Below are 16,297 nucleotides of genomic sequence, written 5' to 3'. Positions count from 1 at the left end.
CGAAGCGGCTACGATTAATGGGAAACGAAACTGACGTGGTTAAAGTGACGCTTCCCGCACGCTTGATCGGTGGGTAATTAGGTATTTTACAGACGGTAGTAGAAAAAAAAGTTTACCGAACATGTTCCCTCTGTACTTTTTGGGAACATTTTCTGATATGACCGTCAGAATTGACAAAAGTCAAAATTGAAGGCGTGGAAAATATCTCCGAAAATATGCTATTGCTTCCAAACCCGTGCGGTAAAGTACCGGAAATGTCGGAAGGGGCCGTGGGATCTGTGGGAAACGAAACTGACGTGGTAAAGTGTCCCTTCCCGCACGCTAGATCGGTGTGTAATTAGGTATTTTGGAATTATTTGTGTCTATATTAACTACAGAAACCAGTTTTCACAAATGACAGCTACCTTGGACCTATCTTTGAGCCATAATCAAAATCATAGTTTGGATGTGGAAGTGTTTCGTCACTACTGATGTGTGTGTGAGGACTGCTCTTTGTAATGAAAATCGCGCATGCAGTCGAGATTATTCCTTTCCATATGAACATGCCAAAGCCGCCCCAGTATTTATGTGCTCTGTAGTATCTACTAGTCATCTCTTTAACATCATTCCTTCTATTTTTCTCCAGCTGCAAACATAACCTCACTAGGGCGCGGTCAATTTTTCGCAATGAATCATCGCATCGAAATCGACGCTGTAAGCTTTAGTTTATGTCCTAATATGTTTATCGAAGTCGAGGCAATCCCGTACGTAGTTTGTCGCAGTAATGATGTTTTTAATATACGCGCGGAGTTTCCCATTTAAAAGTTAAACATCGCAACTTAGCATCGCATCCGCGATCCGAACGCAAAGGGAGCAAATAAAAAGGTTCGTTTAAATGCGAGCATATTTCGACAAAGTCGGCTGCGACGTATCTCGAAATATCTCGCATAGCTATTTGAATTAAATTATAACGATCTTTGATCGTGTTAAAATTTTCTGGCACAGGGATTTCAATTTTAATGTCAGCTCCTTTTACGTCAAATATGACGAACTTTTGCTGGCAGCCGGAGTTTATAAGTTGGGCATATAGAGTTTCTTAGCGAATTATTTCGGCCTAGATGCAGACGTCTGAAGTAATAGATTAAGAAACGGCAAAACAGTCACGTAAGGAAGTCGACGTAGATTAGAAATGTATATGACGAAACTCTGTGTCTGATGGGACTGAGTATTATTTTCGTAGAACATTTGAAATTACGTTAGCGTTGGTGTTTCCTTACCCAAAAATTATTTACTCCGTTACTATATTTAAATAAAATATAATAATAATATCAAATAAAATTCAGTCTCGCTTGGGAAATATGGTTTACCTTACAAGTTGTTCTCTTAGCATAAAGGTCATAACTGGTGACAAATCATGGGTATGAGGTTATGACGTGGAAACCAAAGCCCAATCGTCCCAATGGAAGAACCCAGAATCGCCAAGGCCGAAAAAAGCACATCAAGTTCAATCAAATGTCAAGGTTTTGCTTACTGTTTTCTTTGACTATCATGGCGTAGTACATCAAGAGTTTTTACCACAAGACCGTACAGTTGAAGTTATGCGCCATTTGCGGAATTGTGGGAAAAAAATTCATGAATTTTTCCGTCCGTCATAATGCACGTTTTGCATCGTTGCTTGTGTCTAACTCTTTCGCCAAAAAGAAAACCACCATCATTCCTCAGCCACCATATTCACCGGATATGGTCCCATGCGATTTTATTATGTTCGAGAAACCCATGGAAGGAAGGAGGTTTGGAACGATTGACGAGATAAAGAAAAAATCGCTGGAAAAATTCAAGGCTATATCAGAAAGTGCTTACCATAAGTGCTTCGAAGATTGAATTGGCACAAGTGTATTATATTTGCGGAGATTATTTCGAATAAATAAATAAAACTTATTTGATTTGGTTTGATTTTTGGAATAGAAAAAAATAATTTATAAACCGGCATTTTACGCCACAATTTACTAATATAATAATTTATAAAATGACAATTTATAAAAATGGTCGCATTTTACGCCACAATTTATTTATATTACACACACAATTAAATAATTTTACAACAAAAATTCAACAACTTAAAAACGCTGAAAACGTATCCAAAGAAATACTCTCCATTTTGTCTGAAACTTTGAAACCTTATTAATAACAACCACGTATTTGCTTCTGTAGATAATTAATTGGCAACAAACTAACTAGAATAAAAAGTAACATAAATGATGGATAATCGAAAATAATTAAGTAGGTTGTGTGAGCTGGTCTATCAAGCGGAGACAAGTGTTTCGTTTTAAAAAAATGTACAACCGCCATATACATCACTTTTAAATTTACGTAACATTTTAGTGGTGAAGAAAAGCGCAGCTCTGTTTTATTGAAAGAACTTCGCTTCTCAACGACTGGTCGGATAACAGAACACGATGTTGGAAGTTTCAAAATAGTCGCAATTAAACGACAAACGACCCGATCATTGACTCAGAGACTCTTCTAATTAAGATTGCAAAGGGGCGGGGGTCGTTCATTCGTCTAGAACTATAAAAGCAAACTTCATTTTTATTAACAATAAGATAACGGTGCGATTCAAAGAACCAGGGCTATCAGTATCGAATGATTCAAGTTCGATAAATAAGTAGATTGGGATAGAGATCCATGAGCCGAGAGAGAAATAAAGAAGAATTGCCGTCGTAAATCAGGATACCCTTGCCCCGTTTTGTTTGTTGTTTGTGCAGCGCTTCAGTCTCCCGTGACATCTATACAACTTCTTCTAATAATGTTCTTCCTGTTATCATGCCTACTATGATCGCTAACTGTTCCGATAATATATGACCGTCTAAGGACGAAACGTACACATAAAAGCCCTGTTTGTATGATTAAATTTTTCGCGATTCGTTTATTGGCCAATGTTGCGTGTCTGATGACGGCCTATGATAGTTGTATACGGTTTGGCTAACCAATTATTGTTGATTACTTGTTCTAATGAGTTTTTGTTGTTTATGTACACAAACGTGAAACATTCATTGCGAATTCATTATTCTGCGTTCATATGTCCAATCTTTTTTCGACCAGTGTCTGAAATGGAAAAAATGTATTTCTAACCAAAACTACTGCTCCTTTTAGATATATTTTCCAGGAAGTTACTTGCCGGGTAAGATTTTTTTGTTCAAATAAATTACTGATCTTAGCAATATTTATTTTTGCGATGAGTTGAAAGTATAAAATTTATTTATATTTTTTGTGTTATTATGTAATATGTTATACAAAAAAACTTAATCAATTTACTTCTGTTTCAATAATGGCATATTCATTCCTTTTTTCAAGCTTTTGAAGCTGTTGAAGTACGTCAGGCTGATAATTAAATATTTTTCATTTGTTTTTTTTTGTAGTAGTTTTTGCCCGCACTTATGGAAGTTACCTGCCGACGGCAATGAAACTCGGCTCCGGTAGATGTTAACGGACAGAACATTATGGATATACTCTCAAAAGTTTTGGTAATATATTTTTTTTGTTTATTTATATTCTTATTAAATTACACTAAAAAAAACAATGATATTAAATATATACAATAAATTCGTTGTTATGGATATCTATACATAATTTCATTTTCATTCTAAATGTCTAAATCTAATTCTGTTTCACTATCAGTGTCGTTATTGAGATTAATTATGATTGAATTTACGTTGTTTTGTATAGAAATGTAAGAGTGTACAATTTTAATAATGAGCTGTGGCGAAGTTTTCCAGCCCTCAATTGGTATATTATTAATCGCATTTGTTATCAAATTTGTGACACTGGGGCTTAAAGTCGGAGTAACATTTTCTGCTCTGATCTTTGATTTTACTTGGTTTCCCAAATGCTCTAAGGGGTTAAACATGCAATGATTTAGAGGAAGATGTAAAACAGCATAGATAGATAGATAGATTCATTTATTGACTACGTTTCGTGCAAAAGGGACGTACAATTGTAGCAAGTCAGAAGTGCTATTCAAGTGCAATAAAAATCTCCACAGCAGCTGAGGAATCACCCCACAGTACCGTGCCATAGCATAAGTGTGAATGCAACAAAGAAAAATAGACCATAAGCAGAGTCCTTGTTCCTATCAGGCCTCTCAGTCGTCGAAGAACGAATATGTTGCTGGACAATCTATTTTTCAGGTCTGAGATATGTTGTTTCCAATTTAGACCATCATCGATCCTAATGCCAAGCAACTTGACGGACTGTCCACTATTTACCAAGCAATTGGAGGAAAATACAATACTCTGGGTCTTGTCTAAATTTAATTTAAGATAATTATTTTCGAACCAGACATTAGCCCTGTCCTCCAACATGCCAACCCTAACGGACAACTCCTCGATACTCTTAGCAGATGTAGTGAAGGATGTATCGTCGGCAAACATCACGCACTGATTGGGGGCCAAGAAATGATAAAGGTCATTTATGTAGATTGTAAATAGTAGCGGGCCCAGGACGGAACCCTGGGGCACCCCGCTTACTACTGATTCAAGTGATGTACGGTCATCCTGGTATTCTACAAACTGCTGTCGGCCCTGCAAGTAGGACGCTATAAGATCTAAGGGCAGACCTCGTATACCATATCTGTATAGCTTTTTAATAAGAAGCTGGCGAGAAACACAGTCGAAGGCCCTGGAGAGATCACTCAAGGTCAAAGCAACTAATTCACCCCCCTCGAGGCCCTCAACTATCCCACTCACAACTTTAGACACTGCTTGGATCGTCGAACACCCTCCCCTAAATCCAAACTGACCAGCACAAAGACATTCGATCTTATTAATGTAAGAAGTTAGCTGATCTTTTAGTAGGATCTCAAAAACTTTTCCGAAAAAAGGCACGATTGAAATCGGCCTGTAGTTGTTAGCATCATTTATATCACCTGCCTTATGGATTGGAACTACTCTCAAAATCTTAAACAGCGACGGAAATACACCTGTGTCAATAGATTTATTAAATAAAGTGGTTAGTGGCAGTGTAATGTACTCAACCAGTCCCTTCACCAAGACACTATTGATATCATAAGCATCGCTAGAATAAGATTTTTTTAATCTTAGTATGGCTCGGTACGTATCCTCACAAGTTATCGGATGCAAAAAAAAGTAGTTTCCTCCAGTGGAATCCCTTCAACACATGCACTCTGTATATTGTGATTCACCGTTAAGATCTTTATAATATTACTCGAGACAGAACTAAAGCTGTTCAGCCAAATTATCGCATACATACTGTTTTTTAATTGTATAGGAATTTAGGACTTCCAAAAATTGCCCTGTGTAACTGAAATCAAAATAAATATCATTTTCTAACAAATATTCCTGGCTTTTATAGACTTAATGGGGCTATTGCTTTGCGTAGCAGACGGTTGTGGTAGCTTTCGTTATCGATGACAATCACACTGTTATTGGGAATAAGTTTTGAAACCAATTTTCAAAAAGTTCGGCACTTGTATCCTCATGATAATCCAAGCTAGAATCCTCAATATTTTTTGCAGACAACAGCAAGTAATTTGAGTCTGAGTGAAATCAAGCCTGCTTTTAGATACAGTGCCGTGTGTATCGAAACAGTTTCATCAAGGTAAATTATGGATCCGTTGACTAATCTATATGTTTTAATTTCTTGAAAGTCTCTAAGTCCGTAATCTGTATGATTCCATTACTTCTTGCCTTTTATCTATTTTGCGGTACTGGGATCCCATTTTACAAACAACTCGTATATTTATATTGGTTTCATTTTCTTCTATCTTCCGTTTCACTTTATCCAACTTCGCTTTGATGAAGACTATGTATTTTCCTTCATAGTAGGTCCTCATTAAGGTGAGTTTGAAACTCACTACGTTTATTCTTTTTCTTCAATCCTCCACAATTAATAATATCGACGATATTGGCGTTTTCATAAGTAGACAGGTTTCTTTTAAAGCTTTGTGAATACGTCCTTTATTGATTAAAGTTTCATACACATTTTTCACAACCTGTTTTCAAGCGACAAATTATTCCGACGCTACATTGTTATATTCTCGTGAAATAACTTTTTCGAAGCGCACAGTAAAACTGATTATTCAACAGTTCCACAAATGGTCAGCACTCAAGAAATATATCAGAAAGAAAGAAATATATCTGGCCCACCCCTATCCCCCAAAAAAAAAAAGTTTTATTGGGAAAGGTCCGTCTAAAGCCAACACGATGAAGATAGAGACCCACCATATCTCTTTCGTTATTTCGTATTTTGTTTAGGAAACATTGACATCTATTTATTTGATATTTTTTTGGGGAAAGTGGGTGTTTTAAAACTCAAAAATATTTTTAATTCAGTTTCCATTCAAATTCACGGAGTTCATTAGGTTTAAGACATTACTTTTGTATGCAATTATTACAGTGTATGTATAAACAAACTTTTAGTATTGGCTGACACGTTAGTTTTCGGCATTCATGAATTTTTGCATCACGATAATGCACCTAACTCATCGTTGCTTGTGTTTAACTTTTTCGCCAACAACAAAACCAAAATAATACCTCAGCCACTATATTCACCGGATATGGTCCCATGCGACTTTATCAGAAACTCATAAAATGATGGAGGTTTGGAACGATTGACGAACTAAAGAAAAAATCGCTGGAAAAATTCAAGGCTATCCAGAAAGTGCTTACCAGAAATGTTTCGAGGATTGGATTGGCACAAGAGCATTATATCTAGGGACATTATTTCGAAGGGAACAGCATTAATTTTGATCAATAAATACTTTTTAAATAAAACTGATTTGATTTGATTTGATTTTTGGATAATAAAACATTGACATCTATTTATTTGATATTTTTTTGGGGAAAGTGGGTACTTTAAAACTGAAAAATATTTTTAATTCAGTTTCTGTATAAACAAACTTTTAGTATTGGCTGACACGTTAGATTTAGGCATTTGCGTTTTCTCCATGCCTTATATTCATATCCTGCCTACTCGTATTATATTATACAATTTATCTAACATTTAAATGTAACCAACAAATAATTATCTTAACAAGACCAAGTTGTTTGAAATCGATTCAGTCACATAGAAGTTTGATCTGCTGATTTATAAAACATTGAAGCACTTTAAAAAAATCAAAATGGCGGTTACACTCCCTGGTGAGCATTTTGAGAATCTGAGAATATTTTCCGTGGTCTTCTATTAGCCACTTAATAGCCAATAATAAAATCTTTTAACTCAAGTCTCAATGACGAATAGTTTCCGAGATACAGTATTTGCTTCTTTATCGGCCCACCGTGTACATAATTTCTGTGGAATTAGAGATTTTTTAAGTAAAGCACCACGTATCGCGGAAAAAAAGTTGTTGCTAACATCACTCTAAGGGCAAAAACTCCGAGGAAAACAACGATTGTCCTACAACATAATTTTTCCAGATTATCTAGAAACTTTAAATCCTCCATATTTCTTATTTGAAAACAAATTGCAAGTTTTCTGCTGCCAAGCGGCGAGAGCAGGAATTAATAGATTTACTGGACGATAAATCTTGAAATACCGCCATAAACGACGCAATTTACCACACAACGCTATTCTTTTGTTGACAAATGGAAATATTTCAAAGGATGCTTCCAGTCAATTACCCGGGCAGCGCGCGTACAGCAATCTGGAGAGGATCGTAACATTTCAGGCTAAGAATTTTAACAGCAATATGCCAAGACATTCCTAGGACGTCACTACGGGAGACTTGCCAGATTCACGATGACCGCAACGGATCCGACGGTTTCACTGGAATATTTCAGTCTCAGTTTTATACTCCCCTATGGCTCCAAAACTTTATTAAATTCAATTTAATATTTTTGCCGACTACTAGATTGTTGACTTCTCGAAAGCCACTGACTTCGGATTATGACGAAATTGTGAGCTACAAATTTTTAAAGTGAATCCCAGCACTACCTTCTTTAAATTAATGTAGACTAATCATATTGACTATAGGACCTACCCCATCTAGGATCAGCAGAACGTCGGGAGTGTAAGAGTTGATTTGGCTAAATAGAAGCAGCGTTAGCGAACGTCCAACAAAAATGGCGCGCAGAAATCTCTGACAACTAGTTTCTTTGAAAATATTTTCTATATTTGATATTATTTTCTACTGGACACAAAGTAAAACCCACAACAGTATTCTACCGTCAACTAGTAACGCCGACATATGTTTCGACCTTGAAACTCCAAGCAAAGAAAATTGCTGTTACGGACCTGTGCATTATTTATTATTTTTCAAGAACAAATAAATAACAATATTTCCATGGTACTGTCGTGTTTGTTTATTCTTTACCAGTTCACTTCAACTTGTTCTATATATTTTATATTTTTTTAAAGTAACAGAGGAATACAAGTTCTTAAAAATTAATAGTTTATCTAGTAACTAGTAAATGGCATATTTTAACTTTTAAAATTAGGAAACAATTATGTCAGTCACGCACATTTCAATTACTGTGTTGTGATTTGTGTTTTTTTATAGATGAAGAACTTTACATTTCTACACATTCGTAATGAAAATTTTACACAATCTCGACTTTGCTAACAGAAGGTACAGAAAGAAACTAACGAAACCACATCACCAGAGTGCCTTATTTCAGATATCCTTTATATTCGACGCAATTCGTTTCTACAATTCTGTCACAGGAACTAACCAATTTAAATTTAAATTCACCTAAAAAATGTACTAAGATCATCTGCTAGAAATACAATTTTGCTGCCTGAAGTGGTGTTCGTTTTTTTTCTCTTCCCATTTTACACGCATTTTCCATAGTTTCAGAAATAAATTAATATAAATTTGTATGCATATGTGAATAAATAGTTCTCAATTTGTTGACTACATTAAGAGTTCTATATAGTGGTTCAGCAGAGTAGCTATTGAAAGCCAGATTGCGCTCCTATTGTTCTGGTGTTTCGCTTGTTGTAAAATGTTATTTTTTTTTAGTGAAGGCTATTATTATTATTATCATTATTATTATTATAATTATCTACAGGACCACGCTAGAAATTTTCTTGGTTTGGAATAAAAGGAGCTTTCGGGGGGATCTCAATTTAAAATACAATGACAGTATTTACAAAAAAAAAGGATTAATGCCGGATAAGCAAAATCGAAACAAATTTGCATACTTATTTCCCATTTCACGTAATCTGTATATCCTACTGCTTCCAAGATTGCCACGTAGTGGTCTTTTTCATTTCTATAAGACTCGAAGACATCGTCCTTCCAGTTCGTTATTCACCAACCAGACTCTTCTCTATACTTCTGCCATTCCATTCGAAATAAGTTTAAAAGAAAAGGAAACAAAAAACTGAAAACATGAAATGACTAGGGGAAGCTATAGAGTAAGATGGAAGGATGGAATTATTTATATTTTAATTAATGCTTATTAAGTAGAATAGAAAATAGAAAACTATAGAAGACCCGAAGGCATGAATGGTACTTCTTTTTTCTTTCTGCATAACCTTTAGAAAATGTAGAACGTATTTTTGTATCGCAAACCTTCTGCTCCCGTTTGAATAAGAAACGCGACTAGGGTGGATCGAATATCTCGACGGTGTAGCGACCGACGAAGAAAATATTCGACAATACATTTAGAGAAATTTGATCATTTCAGAAGTAGCTGTGGTACTTAGTCTTCTGCGGCGGCGGCGGCGGTGGCGGCCCGAACCTCGCTCGCGGCTGTACATCGCTGTTCGGATACCGAGGCCGGTTATCATCCGCTTACCCCCAGGGCTAATGTGGTATCATAGGCTGTAATTAGCCGACTCAGACTACAAGATAATGTACTCCGCCAGCGTAAATCTTTCACTCCGTCTCTCTTTTGCCGTGATGTCGTTGCCGGAGTCGAAGTGGAGGAGATCGAGATGGAAATCGCAGCTCCGCGTGGAGGTCCCCCCTCCGGCGGCAACGAGAATTCCACTTTCCGACGATTAGGCCCACTATGTTCGATTCCCGTTCAGATCGTTATGTTTAGGAAAAATTTTGTACCTTTTCTTCAGAAAAATCGAAGCAGAAAGAAAAAAATTTAAGATATTCGAGAAGCTATTGTAATATCGTTAAAATCTTAGTTGAAACAAAAACGAGTGATATATCATTGTTGTGATGATTTTTCTTATTATTATTATAACGATTTAGTTAAAATCATCACCACCAAAATTGAAAAAGTTATTCTAATCTCAAATCTAATAGGTCGCAATATCTTCACATTTTGGGAAACAAAAATGAACAGAAGTTGATGACATGAATCAATAAGGGTGCGGTGAACGGCATTTGTCTCACGAGTTTATTTGACATGAGCGGAGCGCAACGGAGCGAGTGTTTAATATACGAGTGACATAAAAAGTTTACCGAACGTATTGCATAGTATACTTTTTCTACGACCGTTAGTTTTTGGGTACATTTTCGCAACACAACACGAATACATTCACACAAGTTCACAATTCAAGGCGTGGGAAATATCTCCGAAAACATCCGATTGCGCCCAAACCCGTGCGGTAAAATCTCGGAAATGTCGGAAGTGGCTCGGATTTCTGGAAAACGTGATAAAGTGACGCTTCCCGCACCCTAGATCGGTGTGTAATTAGTTATTTTACAGACGGGAGTAGAAAAAATTTTTTTAGATACCCGTTGATCGTTATATTTAGGAAATAATTTGTACCTTTTCTTCAGAAAAATCGAAGCAGAAAGAAAAAAAAAAGATGTTGGGGGGGCTATTATAATATCGCTCAAGAGAACTCTTAGTTGGAAAAAAACAAGCGATTTATGGTTGTGATGGTTATTTGCTCTGTAATTTCCAGAAGATATGTATTTTTTTATTATTACGATTTTGTTCAAACTAAATATATCTTGATCACCACCAAAATTGAAAAATCATTAAAATATTAGCACTCAATTATTGCAATTTTGAATCTGATAGGTCGGAATATCTTCGCATAGTCATAAAATAAAATACGCCAGAAGTTGATGACACGATCAATAGGGTTAAGAAAAGAATTCTTTTTGCTAGCTTCTCTAAACTGCCAAACAATACACCGATCGAGCGTGCGTAACTTATCATTTTACTACGTCAGGGGCGTTACCTACGGTTGCGAACCACTGCGGACATTTCCGGGATAAAACCTGGTGACGATCCGATCGATGTTTTCGGAGATATTAACTCCGGCTGACGGTCAAGTTACTCGTGACTCAGTGAATGTATCCGTTCTATATTGAAAAATATACCAATGGTTTTAGAAAATAGTATATTATGCATTATTAAAGAACGTGTTGCATACTACTACTACTATACTTTTCCTACTAGTTTTTGAGCATATTTTCTCAAAACAACACGAACACGATGAACTTCAGAATTGAAAACATTCGATTGCTGCTAAACCCACGGATCCGTGGAAAACGAAACTGAAATGGTAAAGTGACGCTTCACGCACGCTAGATCGGTGTGTAATTAGGTATTTTACAGACGCGAGTAGAAAAAGTATATTATGCAATGTTTGATAAACTTTTTAAGTCACCCGTTTATTTAGCAATCGCTCGACTGCGCTCCGCCCCCACCAAATCAAAACTCGACTCAAATGCTGTTTATCATACTTGTTATATGCTATCAGCCGATTAAATAATCGGGAAAAGTAATATGGCTAGTGTGGGAGATGATATCTTAATGTTGCAACTAATAGAGCTTTGAACTTCCTCTCAATTTGACTTAATTATATGTTACTTAGAGGCAGATACATACTAGTTTAAGTTGTACCGTCAATAATGAAATTATCCACTAAGAGCGAAGAAATAAGTGAATAAAAATAATGGATCAAACGAACGATTAAAGATAATCTTAGTTATCAGTCCAAACATTCTGCGGCCACAAAACTTGGAATAACAGACTAAATAGTACGCTCATCTGAAGAGGACGCACTCTCGCTCTTAACGATTCCGTATGTAAAAGGTATTTCAGAAAAAGTTAGAGGAATAGGCAAAACATGTAATAGCAAAACAGATTTTAACTCTGGAGTGGCTTTAAAAAGAGAGAGCAGAGACAAACGTCCTCTAAGTGAAGAACACAAAAAGAGATCTGGTGACCTACGGTCGAAGCAACACAATGTAAAATAGTACACACGAAAAAGAGCAAATTTAAAGTCCTTATAAGATGGCAATACATTCATGAATAATTTCAACGTGATCTACAAGTTTTACATAACTGTTTTAGCCTTTCTTCTTTTAAAATGTATTCAATGCCTATACCTACCAAGCTGTTTGGTATCTTAGAATTTTCTTTATACAAAGTGACAAGCAGCCCATGTTGAAAAAATCAAGGTGACCGGGCTAAGGGTCGGCATAGTAGGCTTTGCGTGAAACCGCCGCTACCGCTCCCGTTTCAGCAGCCGGGGGGGAAATTATTAAATTATATTATAAAAAAAGATTTGCCGAGATGGTTCGTTGCGCGGCACTGGCTGCTCGATTTTATTTATCTAGGCTCATTCAAGTCTCAATTTGTCTCTCGGTTTAGGGGTACGCGTGGTGTTCTTTGATTGCAATTATTTCAGTTTGTGAATCTTAATTCTTGGGGTGTACAAAATGTTCGCGCCTCACACAATTGGAAAATTGAGTTATTATTATGAGACGAGGAGAGGAAATTTATTTTCTGACAAAATATTGTCTACTGGAGGTAATTCAAAGGGTTTGAGTGGCAGCACTGATATTGGCAAATTGAAAAGATATATTGGAGCCTTAGTTTTAGGTATTTCCATTGGATTTTAGTTATAATAATAGTACTTTATTTCCAACAGGTAACATGACCCAATTACAATAAATACTAAATATAAATCGTCCAATATATATATACCAGGGGACGTAGAAACTAATCTGATAAATAAAATAAAAAAGAAGGAAAGAATGAGAAAGAAAAGGATAAGACTTATCGATACGCATAACCCGACGCCAATCGAAGTTGCCGAAGTATGGCCTGGAGATCATCATAATATAAATCGCAGTACTATGATAGTTTGTTGAAGGTAGCAGACATAATGTAAATAGGGTTTTGAAAATGGATATTGGACCTGAATATCTGCGGTAAGAAAGTTGATTTATGTCTCAATTCCAGCCGCGGCACATGAAAGCGTAATTGTTCCAGAAGAAACGGACAATCGACTCCGTAATGAACTAACTTATAGACAAATGAAACAGATTGCAAGTCTCTGCGCAATCTCAGAGGCATTATAGCGAATCTTCTTAGCAGAAGATCATGATCAATACCCCTCTCGGGATAGGAACCTCCTTCCCTGAACATTAGATACTTTAGTAACCTTCTCTGCACATTCTCAATGGACTGAGTGTGGCAGTTATAAATTGGTGACTATATCAGCGAGCCATAGTCAAGCTTGGACCTAACTTAACACTTAAATAACAATTTAACACTAGTTGAATTACAAAAATTTCTTATTACGAATGCTAAAATTTGCATTGCGCTGGAAATCGTTTTAGTATTGTGGGGTACAAAAAGGAAGCAACGAAAGTCAGGCCAATACCATCCATATTGTAATTAAAGACTATGGGAGTTTTTGTGCTTTGGTAAGAAACCACATTAAACTTGCAGATGTAAAGATGCAATTTATTTTTAGTACACCACTGACTAACAATATTGATGTTGTCCTGGAGCACTCCATGACAGTTTCAATGCATTCATATATTTTTAAGTCATCCGCATAGGCAAGCTTGTTGCAGATGATCAAAGATATACGATCGTCTATTAATATATTGAACAGAAGAGGTTCCAGGTTAGAACCTTGAGGCACGCCAGAAGTTGGAACAAAAGGAACTGATCTAAACCCCTAAATCTCAACAAACTGTCGACGGTTGACCAGATAGGACCTCAACACTGTAATCAGCGAATCAGAGAAACCAAATTTTTGATATGCTTTTTCAATCAGTAAGTGATGATCTATCTGATCAAACGATTTGTGGAAGTCAGTGTATATAACGTCAATTTGTTCATGGAGTCACAGACATACGAAGACAGGGAGCATGTTGTTGCGTAGATAGTTTATTTCTAATTTGAGCAAAAATAAATTTATTTAATATAATCTCGAATATTTTAGAAAAATTGCACAGTAATAGGTAGGTAGTTTTCAACTACAGAAGGATCACCTTTTTTCAGAATAGGATAAACTTTGACATATTTCCAAAGCTCAGGATAAACACCCGTTTCAAGTATCAGGTCAAAAAGGTGACATTTTAAAAAAGTATCTGATCGGAAAAATAATGTATACCATACAAACAAATATGTACATAAAGAGTAAATGGGTAAGGGAAGGTCGGGAGGTTTGGGTCAATTTTTAACGATCAATTTTTATTTCATTTTAGTAATCAAATTTATCAGTAAATTAAGCACTATCGCGTAGAGCATATATTACAGAACCTATGGAAATAATTTAAAATAGAACACTATTGCGGCACATTTGGGTAGGTAGTGTGGGATTTTTGGGTGTGTAGTCAGTCATATGAAAAATTTATTTTTATCTAATAATGGTAACTCATACTCCCCACTGATAGAAAATCTAAAAAATGTTTTGATATTGGATTGTTTATTAAAAAAACAAATTAGAGTGTAAAAATACCTCTCGTGATATATGAATATTAAAATGGAAAAGTGATGAAAGAGAATACAGTGAAGAGAGTCACACATATATAAAATATTTTTGTAAAGTAATTTTGCTATTGACCCAAACCTCCCGGCACTCTCCTATATCACACTTTTCGAGCTTCAATTACGGTTATTTAATTCACAATTAACAATACAATAATTGAAGTGTTTTTCAATTGGGCAAGGGGTTTTTGCTCAATTAATGTGAATATACCACTTGTTTAAAGAGATGCAGATAATTATAAATTTTTATTGATAAACAGCCCTACAGTTGAATAATAATATTTTATCAGAAATTTTTTTGTTTATTTAATGTTCTGCTCCTGAGGAGGCAAAGAAGATAAACCTAAAATTCTTTTAAAATAAGAAATAAGTACATCGTGAACCAGTTTCGATATCATTGGTTAAAGACATTTCTTAGCATATGGTCGTAGACATGTTCTGAGCTTGATTTTAGAGAAAAGTTTAAATATGAAATATTAAAAGTAAAAATTCGGATTATTTGTATTTTTTAAGGTTTTCAGACCAGGTTAAAATACATGTGCCAAATTGCAATTAGTTTTCAGACCTACTATGGTATATTTTTAAACGTTAAATATCTCAATATCTAAAAATCAAAACATTGGTGATGCATTATTTTAAAAGAAATTTTATGAAGTTTAGAAATATTTATATTGTACCTCAATATGACACTTTTATTTAAACTAACGGAATCAACTTCAAGAATACTAGAATAAAAAAGTAGCTCGAAAACAAGTTGACGTATGAAGATAAAGTTTTCATATTTGTACTTTTATTAAAAATCGAGCATCAAATCCTATTAAAATTAAGCCACCCTTTACATAACATTTTTTGTTACCGACTACCAAAAGTATATTGAATTTGCTATTAAAAGTGCATTAAATCACCGCCAACGTCCAATCTAGAGGAAACCTAGTATGCAACATGTTTATAAACTTCTTCAGACCGTTGACTAAAATCTTGTTTAGCAATGCTATTTATTAAAAGTGTTTATTTATTTATTCATATAACCTTTGTAAGGTCATGTACTCCTTGCATTAAATGCTATTTATTTAATACTATCCATATAACTTTGTTACAGCCCTGTAATCGTTGCATAATATAATATAATGTAAAAGTATTAATATAACTTTTGTACTACCTTGTCTGCATGTCTTCCTTTTTTTTAAATAATGAGTCTTCCCATTTTTAAAATGTCTATATTTTAAGCAACAAAACAGTAATAAGCTTCCATTAGAGTTACGTATTTGCTGCAAAGAAACAAATATATACCAGCTAGTAAATGCGTAGGGTTTGTGCAGCCATCTTGTGCGCGCTCGTTCAAATCTTACAATTCGCCCTCCAAAACAAATGATAGCGACCGCAGAACAAATGAGCCCCGTATAATGATAGAGGAAATAAGCGCCAGTACGGAGAATAACAGTAATTTCAGTCCCTGTACTTACCCGAGAGTGAGAAGATTGCGCTTCGAAATGGACCAAACAGTGGCTATAATTTCATTAACCGGTCAGATAAATGAGGCGGTCGTTAGGGCCGACGTCGAAACCGAGGAACAGCCTGTGGCAGCACTCCTTTATATAATCACGCAAATATAATAAAAGAAAATAACAAGTTGCCGTAACTTTGCCATT

General features: G+C 35.5%; 1 protein-coding gene and 1 long non-coding RNA gene across 5 annotated transcripts in view; both read left to right on the top strand.

Annotated features, from left to right (window-relative positions):
• The window catches only part of LOC132703142 (myelin transcription factor 1), a 456,348-nt gene that overhangs the window by 139,507 nt on the left and 300,544 nt on the right, over positions 1–16,297 (top strand). The gene's annotated exons all lie outside the window — the stretch shown is intronic.
• LOC132704007 (uncharacterized) lies at positions 3,034–8,273 on the top strand. Its single transcript, XR_009619206.1, has 3 exons — positions 3,034–3,160; positions 3,399–3,503; positions 7,969–8,273. It is a non-coding gene; the product is annotated as an uncharacterized LOC132704007 (long non-coding RNA).

This window comes from Cylas formicarius, unplaced genomic scaffold, assembly GCF_029955315.1.
Source record: "Cylas formicarius isolate icCylForm1 unplaced genomic scaffold, icCylForm1.1 PGA_scaffold_6__28_contigs__length_40554024, whole genome shotgun sequence".
In the NCBI taxonomy this organism is placed as follows: domain Eukaryota; kingdom Metazoa; phylum Arthropoda; class Insecta; order Coleoptera; family Brentidae; genus Cylas; species Cylas formicarius.
Note: the sequence above shows the minus strand (reverse complement) of the source record. Positions and strands in the feature narration are given on the sequence as shown.